Source organism: Rhipicephalus microplus, chromosome X, assembly GCF_043290135.1.
Source record: "Rhipicephalus microplus isolate Deutch F79 chromosome X, USDA_Rmic, whole genome shotgun sequence".
Taxonomy (NCBI): domain Eukaryota; kingdom Metazoa; phylum Arthropoda; class Arachnida; order Ixodida; family Ixodidae; genus Rhipicephalus; species Rhipicephalus microplus.
The window spans coordinates 509214275-509230315 of NC_134710.1; positions in this window are offsets into that span (position 1 = coordinate 509214275).

Here is a 16041-nt window from a genome sequence, read left to right on the forward strand (position 1 = left end):
GTGTACCGGCGTAAGCTCTGGGTTTTGGGTCACGTTCCGGCTGCTAGAAGGAGTCTGTTGCATAGGTGAGGTTACCCCGCACCTCCACCATTAAAATGTCACGTTAAAGAGACAGGAGACGTTTTTAAGGCGTCCTCACAAAAGTCCGAAGAGCGGTCGGCTCAGCGCAGCCAAAAAACAGAACAATGGCACGAGGGGAACTGCCACTTCGTCTGCCTCTTTTGCGCTGGCAGATCAAGCGCGCGGCAATATTGAAAACCTAGTAGGAGCAGAGCTAGCAACTGGCGGCGAGAGCTGATTGGCTACTTGAGCCGAGGGACGCTGTGATGTCACGCCATAGCAACGGCGCCGGCGCCGCTTCGGATCTTGGCCGCTTTGGCCGCGCCACCGTTACCGCTGCTTCGTACGCGGTTTTGGTTTTCGCGCTGCGCGCGTTTGGCCGCCCGAACCGCTCTCTCTCTCGCGGCGCTTCTCGTTTTGCGCTGGGCCGCCGATGACTACTGGAGAACCTTGCCAAACCATGAGCGCTACGCGCACCGTTATTTAGTGAATAAAGTTGCTTTAATTAGGAATGCATTCCTACACTTCTCCAGGGCATTGCAAAAAACAATAAAATGCTGCGCCGTTCATGGAGTTATTTGAACTCTATTAAGAAACTTCATGTAATCGCCAAAATTACGCATCGCAATACAATGGCTGTACTTAAAGCTCATAGCGCTTAAAGCTCATAGTACTTAAAGCTCATAGGCTGTACTTAAAGCTCATAGCTATCTCCTATCGCATCCGACGCGCATTGTTTAGTGAATAAAGTTGCCTTAATTAGGAATGTATTCCTAGCTTTTCCCAGAGCATTACGCAATTTTGCGCCGAAAAATTGCTGCGCCGTTCACAAACTTTTTTGAATTGTAATAAAAAAACCCTATCAGCAACATGCGGTACCGAAATAACGGGCTGTAATTAAAGCCATGGAATACATCGTAAAAGCGCTACCACACAACACAAGGGAAGAAGAGACGAGCACAGGCGCAAACTAACAACTGATTTATTGAACGCATATCAACAAGTATAAATACCAGCAAGCTGCGCAGGCGCATCGTCACAGCGATCCTTAGAACAGGAAACAGAAAAAACGTTCAAACAAGGCGCGTCAGAAATTGAATTTCGGCTTTGTACAGCGCAAAGGAAGTGTCGCTGACACAATCCTCACCTGCTTTTATAATGAAAAACGCTTCTAAGGTTTCACGGGCCGTTTTTTGCCTACTTCTGCTAAGGATTTTTGCGCAGCGGAACCATGGTTCACAATTCGAGCACGCCGCGCAGTGCTGAACAAGATGACTTCTCTCGTTATTGTTAAGATTTCTTTCGTGTTCCCTGAGTCGGTAATTGAGGCAGCGCCCTGTCTGGCCGATGTAGCTCATAGTGCATTGAAGGTGCCTCCCATCGCGCGGAGAGCTGCTTTGTTAAGTACGCGCAGTATCTGGAGCCAGCATGTGCCTTTATTATATCACCTAGTTTGGTCCACATGTTCTAAAACGCCCGTTAAGTTATTTTATCGAACAGCAAATAATAATAAAATAATACGTATTAATTAAAGCTTACAATGCATTGCAGGCGTTTCCCATCGCGCACAGTTTTGCAATAATGCGCACGGCGCAGTCTCCGGAGCCAGCACGTGCCTTTATGTCACCTATATCAACTTTAATCGGAACTGCGCAGAGCCTACATACACGCACTTTGGCCGATTTGCGACCCAATCATGCCACGTGTAACTCGTGAAATAAAGGAAACTGGTATACAGCGTTGTACATAAGCTGCGACCCTTCAAACACCACGTTTCTATCTTACAAATAAATATCCGCGAACTTGAGCAAGAGGAGATGAACAGTTGGAAGTATTGTTTCTCTGAAATGTAGTTGATAGGTTTGTTCGTTTTCTTGTTTTGCATGACAATTTTGTTTCAGGGGTTAACTTTTTTTGCTCCGAACGGCCACGTGCGCTTTTCCTTCCCGCTGTCCACGGCCAGCATTTTTTAAGTCTTTCGCGGGTTGTGGGGTCCTTGAGGCTGGCAGAACGAATCTTTCTCCCCTTCACACCAAACCACATTTCTGCGTGCTTTTGTGCAGCGGCCTACGCGGTTTAAGCTTAAACAAGGCCGTGCCGCTGGTGCGCTCTGGGTTCCACTGCCTACTGTAGTCTGGAAAGCGATCGCTGAAACGAGCGAGCAAGCAGCCTCCATATCGAATTGCCACATCGAATTGCGTATGGCTTGATTCGATATGGTCGTGCAGCCCAGCTTCTCAACGGAAAAGCTCGCGCGGCCAAGGTCCGGAGCGGCACCGTCACCGTTGCTATGGTGTGATGTCAGAGCGTCCCTCAGCGCAAGTAGCCAATCAGCTCTCACCGTCGGTTGCTAGCTCTGCTCCTACTAGGTTTTCAATATATGCTTCCGGGCACTTGGGTGGGCATAGGGGGGCAGGCGAGAATTTTGGGGGCGCTCCAGCCCACCCTTGCCCCCCCTGGCGCCGCCCCTGACCTGTGATAAAATGGTCTTCGCACACTCTTACTTAAACGTTCGGTACCCAAAGTCTACTTGTCGCTGTAGCTCTCTTCACAGCCGTGGCCTACCTCATTTTGCTTTCTTCGTTTCATGGGAATAGATGCATTCGTTTGCCTTCCACGCTCGAGTTGGAGCAGCCAATGACTGAACAATCGACCATGGTTTATCAGGACGAAGACGCTCGCGCGAATCCCGAATAATCCAGGGCGGGAGGCGAAGCAGTTCACCGTCGTATGCTCTTTTTGAACCAGAAGCCAGCAGCAGATGACGCATCCAACGATCCCTCGCTCTTTTACTGGTCACCTATACGATAGTCTGGAGCTTGGAACCCCAGCGATTTCTGACGTTGCGAACAAATTATTTTCGCTTCAGTCGACTGTTTAGCAAAGTGATTCCGAAATGGACGCCGTTGCAAGCAGCGCTGCTAGCCCCCATAGCACTGCAGAGGTGCCCGAGGCTGCACGCTTCAGTCAAGTTCGCTCGTTTGTCTCAGTTATGTTGGTGTGTTTTGGCGCGCAAATCATTCCGGTGCACGCAGGAGGGTGAATGCAATATAGCTATCGCAAATGAGCATCAGTGGAGAAATAGAATAAGTTTCCTGCATGCCAGGTTCTTTTTTGCGCCTCCAGATGGCCCCACCTATCTAGCCTGTCGCGGTTAACACGGTATTACCACTTTTACGTGTACGCAAAGTATACAGATGAATTGAAATTCAACAATACCTGCGTATTACTTGTTAGCGATGATATCTGACTATACGCCGTTCCACTTTTGATAGCTTGTGATCGTGTTTATTTGTAACACATACGTGATATAAAAAGGCACCCTCATTGCGCTTTTTCTGTGCTTCGAACTAGACGACTGCAACTCATATGCAACTGACGATTCCCCGACATGCTCACCGACAAGCACACGTTTAATCATGCTATTTTCTTTCGCTGTTCTTTTTAAGGTCGTTTTTATCTTCATAATATCATGAAACTGGTGCAACGAAGGACAGACGCGACGTGCGAGTGCGTTTCTGCGATTTGGCGCCAGTCAGAGCCACGATAAGAAGGCTCGGATCATACACGTCATCGCTACTAGGGCATCGTCACTCAGGGTGGTATTTGTGGAATGTATCTCACCGAATACGTAGCACTAGTGTCGATGTCGTAGGGCAGTCTATTTCCCGTTTTTTTTCTCCTTAGCTTCTCTACGCTGTTTGACATCGAATTAAAATAACTTCCACGTGACGGATGCTGTTCAAATTTGGCCAAGAAGACCTATGCATACCAAGCAATCGAATGATGGGCACATCTCAATCTTGAATTTTGATGTCAGTGCTCCTACAATACATAAGGGAGGAGATGACAAGGACATGAAGAATTACTGGCCGATCAGCTTGCTCTCCGTTGTATGCAAGCTATCGACAAAGGTAATCGCTAACAGAACTAAGGCAACATTAGAATTAAATCAACCAAAGGGCAAGCAGGATTTCGAACAGGCTACTCAACAATCAACCACATTCATAATATAAATCAGGTAATTGAAAAATGCTTAGAATGCAACCAACCACTATACAGAGCCTTCATAGATTACGAGAAGGTGTTTGATTTAGAAGAAATACCAGCAGTCGTGCAGACACTGTGGAACAGGGGCGTCGACGAAACATATATAAACATCTTGTAATAAATCTACAGGGTATCAACTGCCACCATAGTGCACCGTATATAAACCAACAAAATACCAATAAAAAAAGGTGTAAGGCATGGGAGTAGAATCTCACCATTGCTATTGACCGCGTGCTTACAGAACGCTTTCTGTAGCCCAGAGTGGGAAAAGTTAAGAAAAGTTAATGAAGAGTACTTAGTAACCTGCGCGTTGGCGAAGGCTACTAAGGTTACTAAGATTGCTGAGTAAGTCAGGGTCGAATAGCAACTCATGATTATGGAGTTAGACAAGGAGAGCAGAAAGGTAGGTCTTAAAATTATTCTGCAGAAAATGAAAGTAATGTACAACAACCTCGCAATAGAACAGTCATCGAGATAGGTAATAGTGCTCTTGAAGTTGTAAAAGAAAAAGTCACAGCTTTGCTGGAAAGACGAAGCAATGAACGCGATAGCAACGAATTTAAAGGTGACGCGCAGAATTGAAAGCAGATCGAAACATGCCCTGTGTTCCTCACGCACAGAACTCACTCACAGGTACGGGTGCACGCGAATAAGCAGCTCATTTGTTACTTTGCTGTGTCGGAAAAGTGCACGCTTTTCGCAAACGGAGACTGGAAGGATTGCAGTGACTTTTGTGCACCAGGTAACTACAGCAGAATCGTTCCAGTTAAAGCCCGAGGCCAGCCAAGTTGTACGACCTTCCCTTCTCCACCACAGCGAAATAAGGGCGCGTGAGGCCTCCCTCACGCACCCTTATCTCGCCGGGCGAAGTACGCGTATGAGATCAGAGCGGGCACCGCCGAGCGATGTGGCGACGCGCGCTCTTTGCGCCATGTTGCTGGTAATGCTGAAAAAACAACTCCCTCCGAGATACTCGGGAGCAGCGGTAAGTGGTGCATCCTACTATGACATTGCATGGGATTGTTTTTCGATGGTTTACCTGTTACTGCTTCCTCGTGATATTGAAGCTAATCTGGGCCCTGACAAGCATACTAACGCTCTGCTCGATATGGATTCATTCCCTGATGATCCCTCCGAAAAGATGGCAGTCATATTACCTCATTAAGGACCTTCATGCGCCGTCAACTCAATCAGCCAAAGTGCAAAGCACGTTAGCAACAGACGTCAAAAAAATAAAAACGAGCAAAAAAAATCAAAACTCAAGTTGCAACAATACAGAAGAGGCTGGATGATATAGAAGCAAAAATAATATATCGAGCACTTAGAACAGGCTGTTGATGGCGTGCAAGTGTCAGTGGCCAGAATAGGAAAGTGTGATGAACGTGCCGGCTAGCGCGTAACGCCTTGAGAAGAAACCGCCAGGTTGCACTGGCACACGTTTGCACGTCACCCGAGCTGGTGATGCGCTGCGCAGAAACGGGAATCAACCACGCGCGCGGGCAATATGTTTTGTTGCTCGTGCATGGTTTCGAATGGCAACCGAGAAAATATGGTAATTAGCTTCTGGAATTACGGGATGCCTACGCGGGTGCGCGACTAAACTGAAATATTGTCACGGGGTCGTGATGTGGCCGAAGACAGGAGACTTTGTGTTGGAATTTAACTGTTTATTTGGGCGAACCTGTGCCCGGTAAACAGAAAGTCTGATCACAGTAGCAGTCTTGCACTGATAGCGGTGAACGGAGCGTCGGCCGTTGATCAACTATAGTGACAAGCGACGAAGCGCGTCGGCATTTATACTCTTGCCGTCGAATGTTCTAGCGTTATCGCTGGCGGTGGCGTAGGTTCCAGAATAATCTGTACCGTTCGCAGAGTAGGCGTGATCTTATCGAAATTATCTACTACAGTCAGGAAGCATCTCGAAAACAGCAGTTGTGGTTCGCACTGAGAATCGTGTAGTGTTTTGGGACGATAACAAAACTTTGGAAATGGAACGTGGCAATATCAATAGGGTGCTGAAAGTGAGAACTAAGTTGTGATCATTGCTTGCCACACCTTCCGTGGTAAACCATCATTTCCTCTAACAGTAATCTGTAAATAAAGCCCCATCATTCGTAACGTCAAACTCAGAGACGAGATGCGAGCGGTACCTAGATAAAAACCTTTTATTTTCTGCACACTGGTCATACAACGCATTTCCGAGTAGTGACTCACTATCTGTTTACAACAATGCATTCTTAATAATTGGTCATGCGTATTTTTTTATCCTCCCCCCCCTCCCCCCGGGAGATTCATAGCTCACAAGCACCCGGCACAACATTGCTTTCCTTGGGCTGGGAGCCTATAGTGACGCGTCTGAGCTTCAGGTACTTCCACTTGACGGAAAGATGCTCACTCCTTGTGGAGTGCCTTTGTGTGAAGACGCAAATGGGTGAGCAAAAAAAAAAACTTGTTCACTTGATTGGTGAGGCTCGGACCATGTTGTGCGCAGCCCAGTGTGGCATCTTTTTTTTTTTCAATCAGTAAACAAGCTCTTTCAAGCTGTCACTGTGAAGCTCATCGTAGCTAAACCACTTTGAAAAAGGGATTTCAAGGGCGTCTACAAATGCGAAGAGCTTGTCCGAAAGCCCTACCCAAAGGCGTCCGCATGAGGGGGCCAAAGGGGGCACCCCCCCTAGTCACGACCTGGGAGGGGGGTGCTAAATCTTCTCCATACATTGACTAGGTGGCGGGGCACTCTTTTAGTCAACTGAAAGGTGGGGCGCGAAATCTGCCTCATACCCTGAACTAATGGGAGGGAGTGCTCTGCAATGAACCTAGCTTATTCGCCCCCCCCCCCCCTTAACGGCAAGCGCACCTATGGGCCTACCACTTTAAATGCGGAAAACTTCGCCGTTCACAGCGAGCTCGAAGTGCCGGGAGATGTACCTCTCGTCGAAGTGCCACTCGCATACCGCCAACATGTCAACGCGCGCGATCGCTTGATCTCCGCCACTGCGCAGGACTTCATCGTTTGAAACGCGAACAACCTGACTTGTAGCCTGTTGCCTACCCCGGGACAAAGCAATTACTTTGTTTTCGCGCCATGAGAGTGCATACACAAGCATTGGTGTGAGAGTGCCACCGCAATAAAAAAAAAAACGAGGATGAACGCGCCCGCCGAAACTGTCGGAAACGTGCAAACAACGTATAAATAGAGTTACTCTATATGCCAATTTAGGTAGCAGAGTTGCGCCACTGTTTTCCGGGTGCCGCTCACCCAGCTCCTGAGAATTTCAGTAACGCTATTGGTCGCCCGCAATCACGTGGTTATAGGTGGTTCAAATGCACTGCGAAGAAGCCAAATCTATGCAGACGACGCCGACAACGCCGATGCTCCATAGAGAAATAAAGAAAGGTGAAGAGTGGACACTCCCGTAGACCCCAGCGGCCCAATCGACCCTAGCACACCTGGTGGTTGTGAGAGCAAGTGGCGCGCGCTTCCTGTTTCGGTTTCACTGGCGCAAATTTTGAATTTTTATTATTTTTTTATTTTATTTCGATTAAGTTATAATAAAGAGAGATGCAGGTAGTGATAATTCACTACGATTTTATTCATCACGCTTGTTTTTGTTCTTTTGTTCACTTGTTGATCACTTGTTTTTTTGGAACAAGTGATCAATGTATATATCAGTCAAAGAGACAGAGTATCCGCAATGTTTTATTCAAAGGCAAGGTAGAGTCTGAGAATATAAAAAGCACAATATGACAAAGGTAGACAACAAATGCATCTCGCCTTACATATAAATTGTAACAAATATTGTAACAAATACAGAGAGAACACAGACAACGCACACATCGCTAGAGTTGGCAGAGGCCGAGAAGCAGGTGAAGTATGACACACCGGGCCCGTAAGTAAGTAAGGATCTATAGCAAAAACATAGCACACAATGCTGAAGAAGAAGAAAGAAGTGACATATACACAGCAATGAAGATGAATCACGCCTGGGGTTAACCAAAATAATGCACAGAAAAAAAGAGTGCACAGAAACCACACGACACAATATAGCAGAAAGGCAAAGCTGCAGTGTGCTGGCTGGCCCCGCCGCGGTGGTCTAGTGGCTAAGGTACTCGGCTGCTGACCCGCAGGTTGCGGGTTCGAATCCCGGCTGCGGCGGCTGCATTTCCGATGGAGGCGGAAATGTTGTAGGCCCGTGTGCTCAGATTTGGGTGCACGTTAAAGAACCCCAGGTGGTCGAAATTTCCGGAGCCCTCCACTACGGCGTCTCTCATAATCGTATGGTGGTTTTGGGACGTTAAACCCCACATATCAATCAATCAAATCAGTGTGCTGGCTGTGCTTAAGAACAGCTAGCCCAAAATGAAAAAAAAGCAGACTTGATGCCTGCTTGTCCTCAGAAAGGTAGGGCTTTGCAGCTTGCTCACTACGTGAAAGACAAACTTTATGCTACAACACTGGCAGGTCTTGTGGCTCTTCTTATTATCAAAAACTTAAGATCCCAAATGATTTGCGTCTGGGTGTTGTTGTGACGCTTGCGAGCTAAAATAGATTGTAGTAATCACTTATCCAGAATTGTGGACCTTAATTGGTGTTACGAGAGCGGTATTACAGGGCTAATAAATAGCAGAAGGAAACCACCTTGGCTCATTATTTTTCACAAAGGCTCTACATCGCACGTTATCACTCACAAGCTATATAAAAATAAAATGGCAGCGTCCGCAGCCCCATCAAACGCTACAAGTTTGGGTATTCTTTTGAAAATTTTGATGGGCGAGATGAGGAGGTTGATGAGAAGCTAAAATACAAAAAGCGTGATAACGTGAACTGTGCCCACTTCATACTGTGTTCCTTACCCGCTCGAAGACATTTCAACAAGCGGTTTTGTTATCAATATATTACTTGAGCTGGAGAGATAAAGCATACACAGTGACCAAGCGACCCACAGTAAAGTGTACAGTTCGCCCGCATTTGCTACAAAAATACAGACAGGATACCCAACATTCTTTTTAAGGTTATGCAAATCACTTCGAGCGAATACACAGTGTCCCTACTCCTCATAGCGGGTAACCAAAACAATGTATGCAACGAATGAGTGGTTAGTTTGGTGAGGTTGTCTCCGCCGTCTTTTGATAGTTTTCCGCTGTGCTGCTACTTTGGCTTGCAGATGTTTAATGGTTTGCTTGTACTTCATTGATGGAGACATTGTCGCTGGCACACAGGAACGCACTGCAATAAACAAAAATGGATGTAAAAGCGAAGAACAACTAATCCCATACGAGCACTTTCCTCGCTCTTTCAGACCCAAGGTGCACAACTTTCGGTAGTGCAAAGTTTTCGATTCCACTACCTAAAAACAAACCATTCACAATGTTGACAATGCACAAAAAAAAATGAAAATCACTGAGAGCCTACCCTTACATTTTGTAAGTGCACACGTAGTGTCCTTTCGAGGATAGTTTCCTCAGAATGTCCTAAACATAAAATAGCACATTAAAAACAGCTGCAATAAAAGCATAGTCACCATTTTCTCTAGGGCACTCAGACGTGGAGCTGTTGGCGCAGACATCTTCTGGAGGGTCTTGTGAAGCTTGTTCAGTGCCTCGGACAGTGCTGTCGGAACAACCTTGCGAGCGGCCTGCGGAAGTCTCAATATCAATCCACTCTGGTGTTGAAGTGAACATACAACTTACCGGTCACACAAGTTCCTTTTGTGACAGCTGAACGACTGGTTAAGGTTTTCTCCGGCAAGACGAAGTCAGCAGAAATTCTTTTCACCAGCTACAAGGGAGCTGCCACCTGCAGAGGTTTGGTCAACAGTCAATTTGGGTAAAAAAAAAAAAAGAAATCGCGACACTGAACGCACCCTGTTCATCGGGGCAATGGAGGCGGAAATGTCGTAGGCCCGTGTGCTCAGATTTGGGTGCACGTTAAAGAACCCCAGGTGGTCAAAATTTCCGGAGCCCTCCACTACGGCGTCTCTCATAATCATATGGTGGTTTTGGGACGTTAAACCTCACAAATCAATCAATCAATCATCGGGGCATCTCAATGTGTGGGAGCCGCTTTTTGAAGCCTCTACCGCAGGTCCTGAAGAAATGAAATTACGACATTGTGTCAGTAATAGGCTTAAAATAACACAAACTGAAGCTCATCCGCACCTTGCAGTGCAGCTTCTGCAGTCATGTCACAGTCACTATTTGAAGCGACGCTCAGAAAATCTGCATATACGTGCAGTTGGTACAAGTTACAAAGCTTGTAGCATGGGGAAACTTAAACAACTCTTTCAAACACATAAATTGGTAGAACGTGGAAGAAAAGAGAAGGCACCAACAAGGAAACAAGTAATTTGTGATTTTTGGAATTATCAACAGTGCCAGCTTTCACTGATGGAAGGTACAGATGCTCGCGTCCGAGGCAGACGCAGCACGCGTCGCCTCGGCTTGACGCCGTGCCGCCTATGCTATACTGCATACGTTGCACAGTGTTCCCGTCTAGCCGCCGCATAGAGCCGCAAACTTTCTTTTTAGCGAACCTCCCCGTCCTTACAAGCTACAAAAAAAGGTTACAACTGCGTGAATGAGACGCCACGTAAGAAACAAACTCGCACACACGAAGCACAATGTGTGTGTGTGCATCTTTCTATGTTTGTTGCATGGTGTCTTATTCGCACAGGTGTAATCGTTTTCTGAAAAAAATGACCGAACAAGACCAACAACATGTCATTCAACAAGCTTCGCTTGAAAACGTGCCTCACCTGTTATCTCACGCTTGAAAACGCCGACGCAGCCGACGTTGACGAAAGCGACGAAAGCTTCTCGCTGTCAGTCATGCATGGGCACGGAGGAAGGAAAAAGGTAAGGAGAGGGCATGCCCAGCCGGCGCAGGGCGTAAAAAATGTGGTGGAAATGACATCATGGCGGCCATAGTCAGTAGGCACAATGGCGGCGTTGTTATGGTTACGTGTTGCGCAGTGAAGCTGGTCTAGCAATGAGCGGCCGCGGCTGGCGGCGGAATGTGTGCCTCCCCAGGTCTCGTGCTGAGCCGTGGCGAACAATATCTGTGCTCTGCGCCGCGTTAATGGTTACGCAGTGTTCGTCTGGCTATTACATTACTCTTAGCAACGTTTACAAATCTCTTTGTCCATCACGGGGTTTCAACAGTGCGTAGAACAAGTGCATATCCATGTGTCGTGCGGCGGATGACGCGGATGAAGCAGTTAGTGTTCAGCGAAATGGCGTTGGGCACCATGACGAAGCTGAATGACGACGAACACCTTGCAGGCCAGTGACGGTTGAGCAGTGCTCCTGCTTGTGACAACGGACGACGCTGTTGAGCCCAGCAAGACGCCGTGAGGACCATGTGCACATACGTAGTTTCGTGTTGTGTGTGTACAGTAACAACTTGCATGTGCGTATTAAAACACCTTTTCTGTTCCGCTTGGTACACTCTCCACCAGCATTGCATGTAATCTCAACGTAACAGCAACCACGTTCAACTGTCACTAGCACCGTGCTCAAAGTCACCACGGTCGCAGAATGCTGACGCAGGTGAGTTTCACGCGGAACACGGACACAGTGGCAGGACGCTGCGTCAGTCGCGTGGCGGAATGCAACCGTAGAAGACGCACGACCGATCGTGTTGTCTGTACAGTTGCTGAATTAATGACGTGAAAGCACTCGCCGTTGTCAGTGCATCTAGCGCGCGTTCTTTCGTAGTTGCTTCGTTGTCAGCGAGCTACTCTTTGTTATTACTCGGACGAAGCGATTTCGCTGAAGGTGTCCGGCTGGCTCGGAGTGATGAGCCCCGTTCCATTAGTTTCGGATCGTCACGACACACGCGCTGCGCCGCCCACGTGCTTTCCGAGCCAGAGAGGGAGTCGCGCCTTCTGCTTCGCATTCATATGTAAACAAGAGAGGAGAATTTGCCTACTCAATATGGCCAACTTCCGGCTTTATCGCGGCTTCACAACGAGTGACGTCAGGGCCTCTCCTTACCTTTTCCTTCCTCCGTGTGCATGGGTACAGTGTACTAGAAGAGGGCAGTGGGCTTACTCCGCAGTGGGCTTACTCCTCTGACGCAGTTGGTGTCGCATAGGAGAGGTGGCGCCACAGGCATCTTCGATGGAAGCTTCGCCTGCAGAAGCTGCTCGCCGCTGGCCGCTCGTACGAGTTGCGACGCGCGTTTCTTCGATATTTATAATAAACTTGCTTGTATTAACTTCCCTTTGACTGTACTGAGAGCGTATGTTGCTCTCGGTTCGCCATTATTTCCTTTTTTTTGCGATAGATTTGCCGAAAGTCAGTCCGATGGCAGCTTATGCAGATATGCTTGCTCCTTTCTAGTGCGACGCAGTTAATGCTTTTTTTTTTCTTGGGGGCGGGGGAGCTTGAGTTCTTTGCACATTTTGACAAGCACTACATTTGTGCAGGCCACATCGTATTTTCCCCGATATAACACCTCGCTCGCTTCCTAGCCGAGCTTTAACATGCAGGCGTGCTGGCTGAGTTTGTGCCTTTGCTATGATGAAATGAAATTGTAGCTGAAATATCTTTTGTTCTAATTCGGTTGTTGCACATGGCACAGTAGTTTTCTCGGGGTTTTTAATAACTATAATTACGCAGTTACACATCTGTTAGGCCTATGTACAAGCTTCTGTTCTGGACATGAAGCTCTTATTTTCAAAACTGAAGCACAATATTCAACCACTGATTTACACACTTTATTCACTTCATGTGCAACGGCTTAGCTTCAGCTGCTTGGCCCTCTGCCGCTTTCCTCCTTTGTCACTGTTCAGTCCTTTCACATAAAAATGAAGACGTGTGACAACGTAAAAACTAATTACTTTCGCTGTGAGAGTAGCTGCATGCACACTGCAACCAATTTCGATGGAAAGTCTGTGCTGAACAACTGCCAGCATGTCCATAATGCTGTCAGAGTGCAGCTCGCTCTGGCAGAAACAATCTGTGAAGATATCTTCGAGCTTTTTCACAAAGCCGTACAGCTGACTAGAGGGATGGAGGAGGCCTCCTCGGTATCCTCGGTCACAATAGTTTGTTAGCCGAGCAAGCTGAAAACTTTCACCAGGTGAGGTCACGGTGAGCAGCTTGACGCAATCTTGACATTTTGTTTTAGTATTGACAATGCATTTTCGTGCAACATAGCCCGAAATATGGTAAATGAGCCTGGAGTCGCTTCTGACCACGTGCTGGTTATGGTCACTTGAAGCCTGCGGGCCAGCATTATGCTGGTGTACCATGATTTTTTTGTTTTCTCTTCAGCTGCAGTGGCAGCAGCAGTTTGACTGCACTCCTCTCTATCAGTTGATGATTCGAGCGAGTCAACTTCCAGCAAGGAGGCCAGGGTACCCTCCTCGCAGTATCCATTGCTAACAGACCTAACCAGACCATAAAATGAGAGGCAATTCACAGTGATTAGGAACTGTGTTGGAGTCGGGTGATCGTTATTGCCAGAAGCTTGTCTTACAATTCCGAAGAAATTCTCGAGTGGGTCCTGGCCGGTCCTTGATGTCATTAGGTACTTGTATCCAACCTTGGATGTCAAGTAGGCAAGCAACTAGAGAGTGCTTGAAATGGTGACACGCAAGCCGGCTGCTGTGGAGTCACATAAAAATCCACCAGTTCCTTTGGCATGCCTTTCCCACTGATCAAGGTACGACAGGAAGTCCTTCAGGGTTTCTTCTTTCAAGGAGCCTGGCCGGAGAGCTTCAGCAGCATACCGTGATGTCATCACTGATATCAACTGGCTCACCTTGCTGAAAAAATAGAATAAACAATATTGCTTGAATTCTTGTTGACATGGCCTCTCGGATTACAGCCACCGTCATGCAGTCGAGCAAAAAACTGCCAACTCCTTCATTTTCACTTTAAGGAATGTTTACTAAAAACATTCTATAAGCTGGCTGGCAGGGAGATTGGTTAGTTTGGGGCACGGTGTTGTCTGGGGTGAAGGCCTCGTCAGGAGACATACGGGTCATCTTTTGCCTAAGCTCGAGGACATAATTCACATTGTGTATTTATGTCTAAAATAACGAAGTGAATTGAATTAAATAGCGGTACAGTTACCTGAAGAATTCCTGGGTGGCATTGATGGTTCCAAATATCTTGTCCAGCTCATTCCTGTAGAGGTGGAAAGCCTGGAGGACTCTCGCACCGAACAGTTGAAACGCGATGCTCACTCTCATTTTTTCAAAGCCATTTGGATTGAGATGGCACTCGGTGATTCCGGGCATAGCCTTGAGGGTCACATTATTGGCATCAATCTTGTAGGCTTCCCTCACCGGCCGAATGCTGACCTGGAATATGATTCCAAGACAAAACCAGACATTTGTTGCGATGCGCACTAGTTGCAGCCAAAATGTAAATGAGCCTGCAAATGTTCGTTGATACCCTTCAGGTTAATTTTCCCCAAATAAATAAAGCCCCACGCACAATGTAAACCCTCCAATGATCGACAAGCAACAGGAAAAGTAACTGCCCTTTAGGCAAATGGTCCCTACTGCAAAACGAATTTTCGAGAGGAATGAACAAATCATATTGCATTGTACTGTTAAACGAATAGCTCGACACTGAAAAACTAGGCAAAATATGCAGTTATTAAAAGAGGCGATACATGTTACACATGCAGAAGCTTACATGGCCAGCTGGGGTGTTGAAGCCGCTCTTCAACAGGGAGTTCCGGAGGCATTTGATTAGATGAGGAAAGTCTGAGTTGAAGAACAAGTGCCGCTTTGGGTCAGAAGGGTGCTGGACCTTGCACTTAATCGAACTAGCAGTTGCATGTATTCCCATCATCCTCCACATCTTTCGATTCCAGCTTGCCCCATCAGTTGTTATGAAATCGACAAAGAGCCCACTTTTTTCTGCTAGTATTGTGGCCTCTACAACAACCTTGGCGAGAATATCTGCTTTCATGTTGCCATTCGTTGCGAAGCACCCTATGACCTGACTCCATTTTCCTTGGAATGGAACAAAAAGTACCACCATACCATGGTCAGATGGAGTGCTCTTGTCCTTTTGTGTGGTAAATGGGCCCAAGTCTACAAAGCCTTCAATTGTACCACTGCTCCTAACAGACAAGCTCTCAGAAAGTTTCAGCTTATCGATGAGCGATCCCCCGTGCCTCTTGCTGACGTCGAGCTCCGCTGTTTTACTATTCAATTTCTTCAGGATTTTCTCATTGAAGCCAAAAAGTGTACGGTAAACAGATACATAACGTTTCAGAGTTGATTTGCTTGGCAGGGCAAGAATTTTGTTTTTACGCAAGTGTTCGCACAAGCGGGGACCCTTGATTGATTGATTGATATGTGGGGTTTAACGTCCCAAAACCACTATATGATTATGAGAGACGCCGTAGTGGAGGGCTCCGGAAATTTAGACCACCTGGGGTTCTTTAACGTGCACCCAAATCTGAGCACACGGGCCTACAACAATTCCGCCTCCATAAGCGGGGACCCTTCATCTTCATTATGATGCAGTCGAGAAGCCAGCTCTTGCTGTATCGAAGACCATTAGGTTTCACTTTAGCTGCTGCAAAGCAGTGTTTAACAGCTTCTTGCTGATGGGTAGGTAGGCTCCCAATCTGTTCCTGGAGAACATCTGCATTTTTTGCTGCAGCTTGCTGTTGCAGTTTCGCAAGGCTCTCCCTTGTATCAGAGAGACGGGTGGAAAGGCGCTTATTTCTTCTTACTGCTGTTTTAAATTTCTGGGCAATGTTGAGGCGTGCCTTTGTGTTCCTACGCTGCACTCGGCTTCGGCGTGTCAACAAAGCTCGCCTTAGGTACCGACAGGAGACGCATGGCGTTCCTGAAAAAGACACGAAAGCATGGTAATGCACAGCCTCTTCTACGCTAACAGCGTGATGTGTCATTGTTCAAAAATAAAGAGTGATAATTACCTTCTTTAGGCACCTGG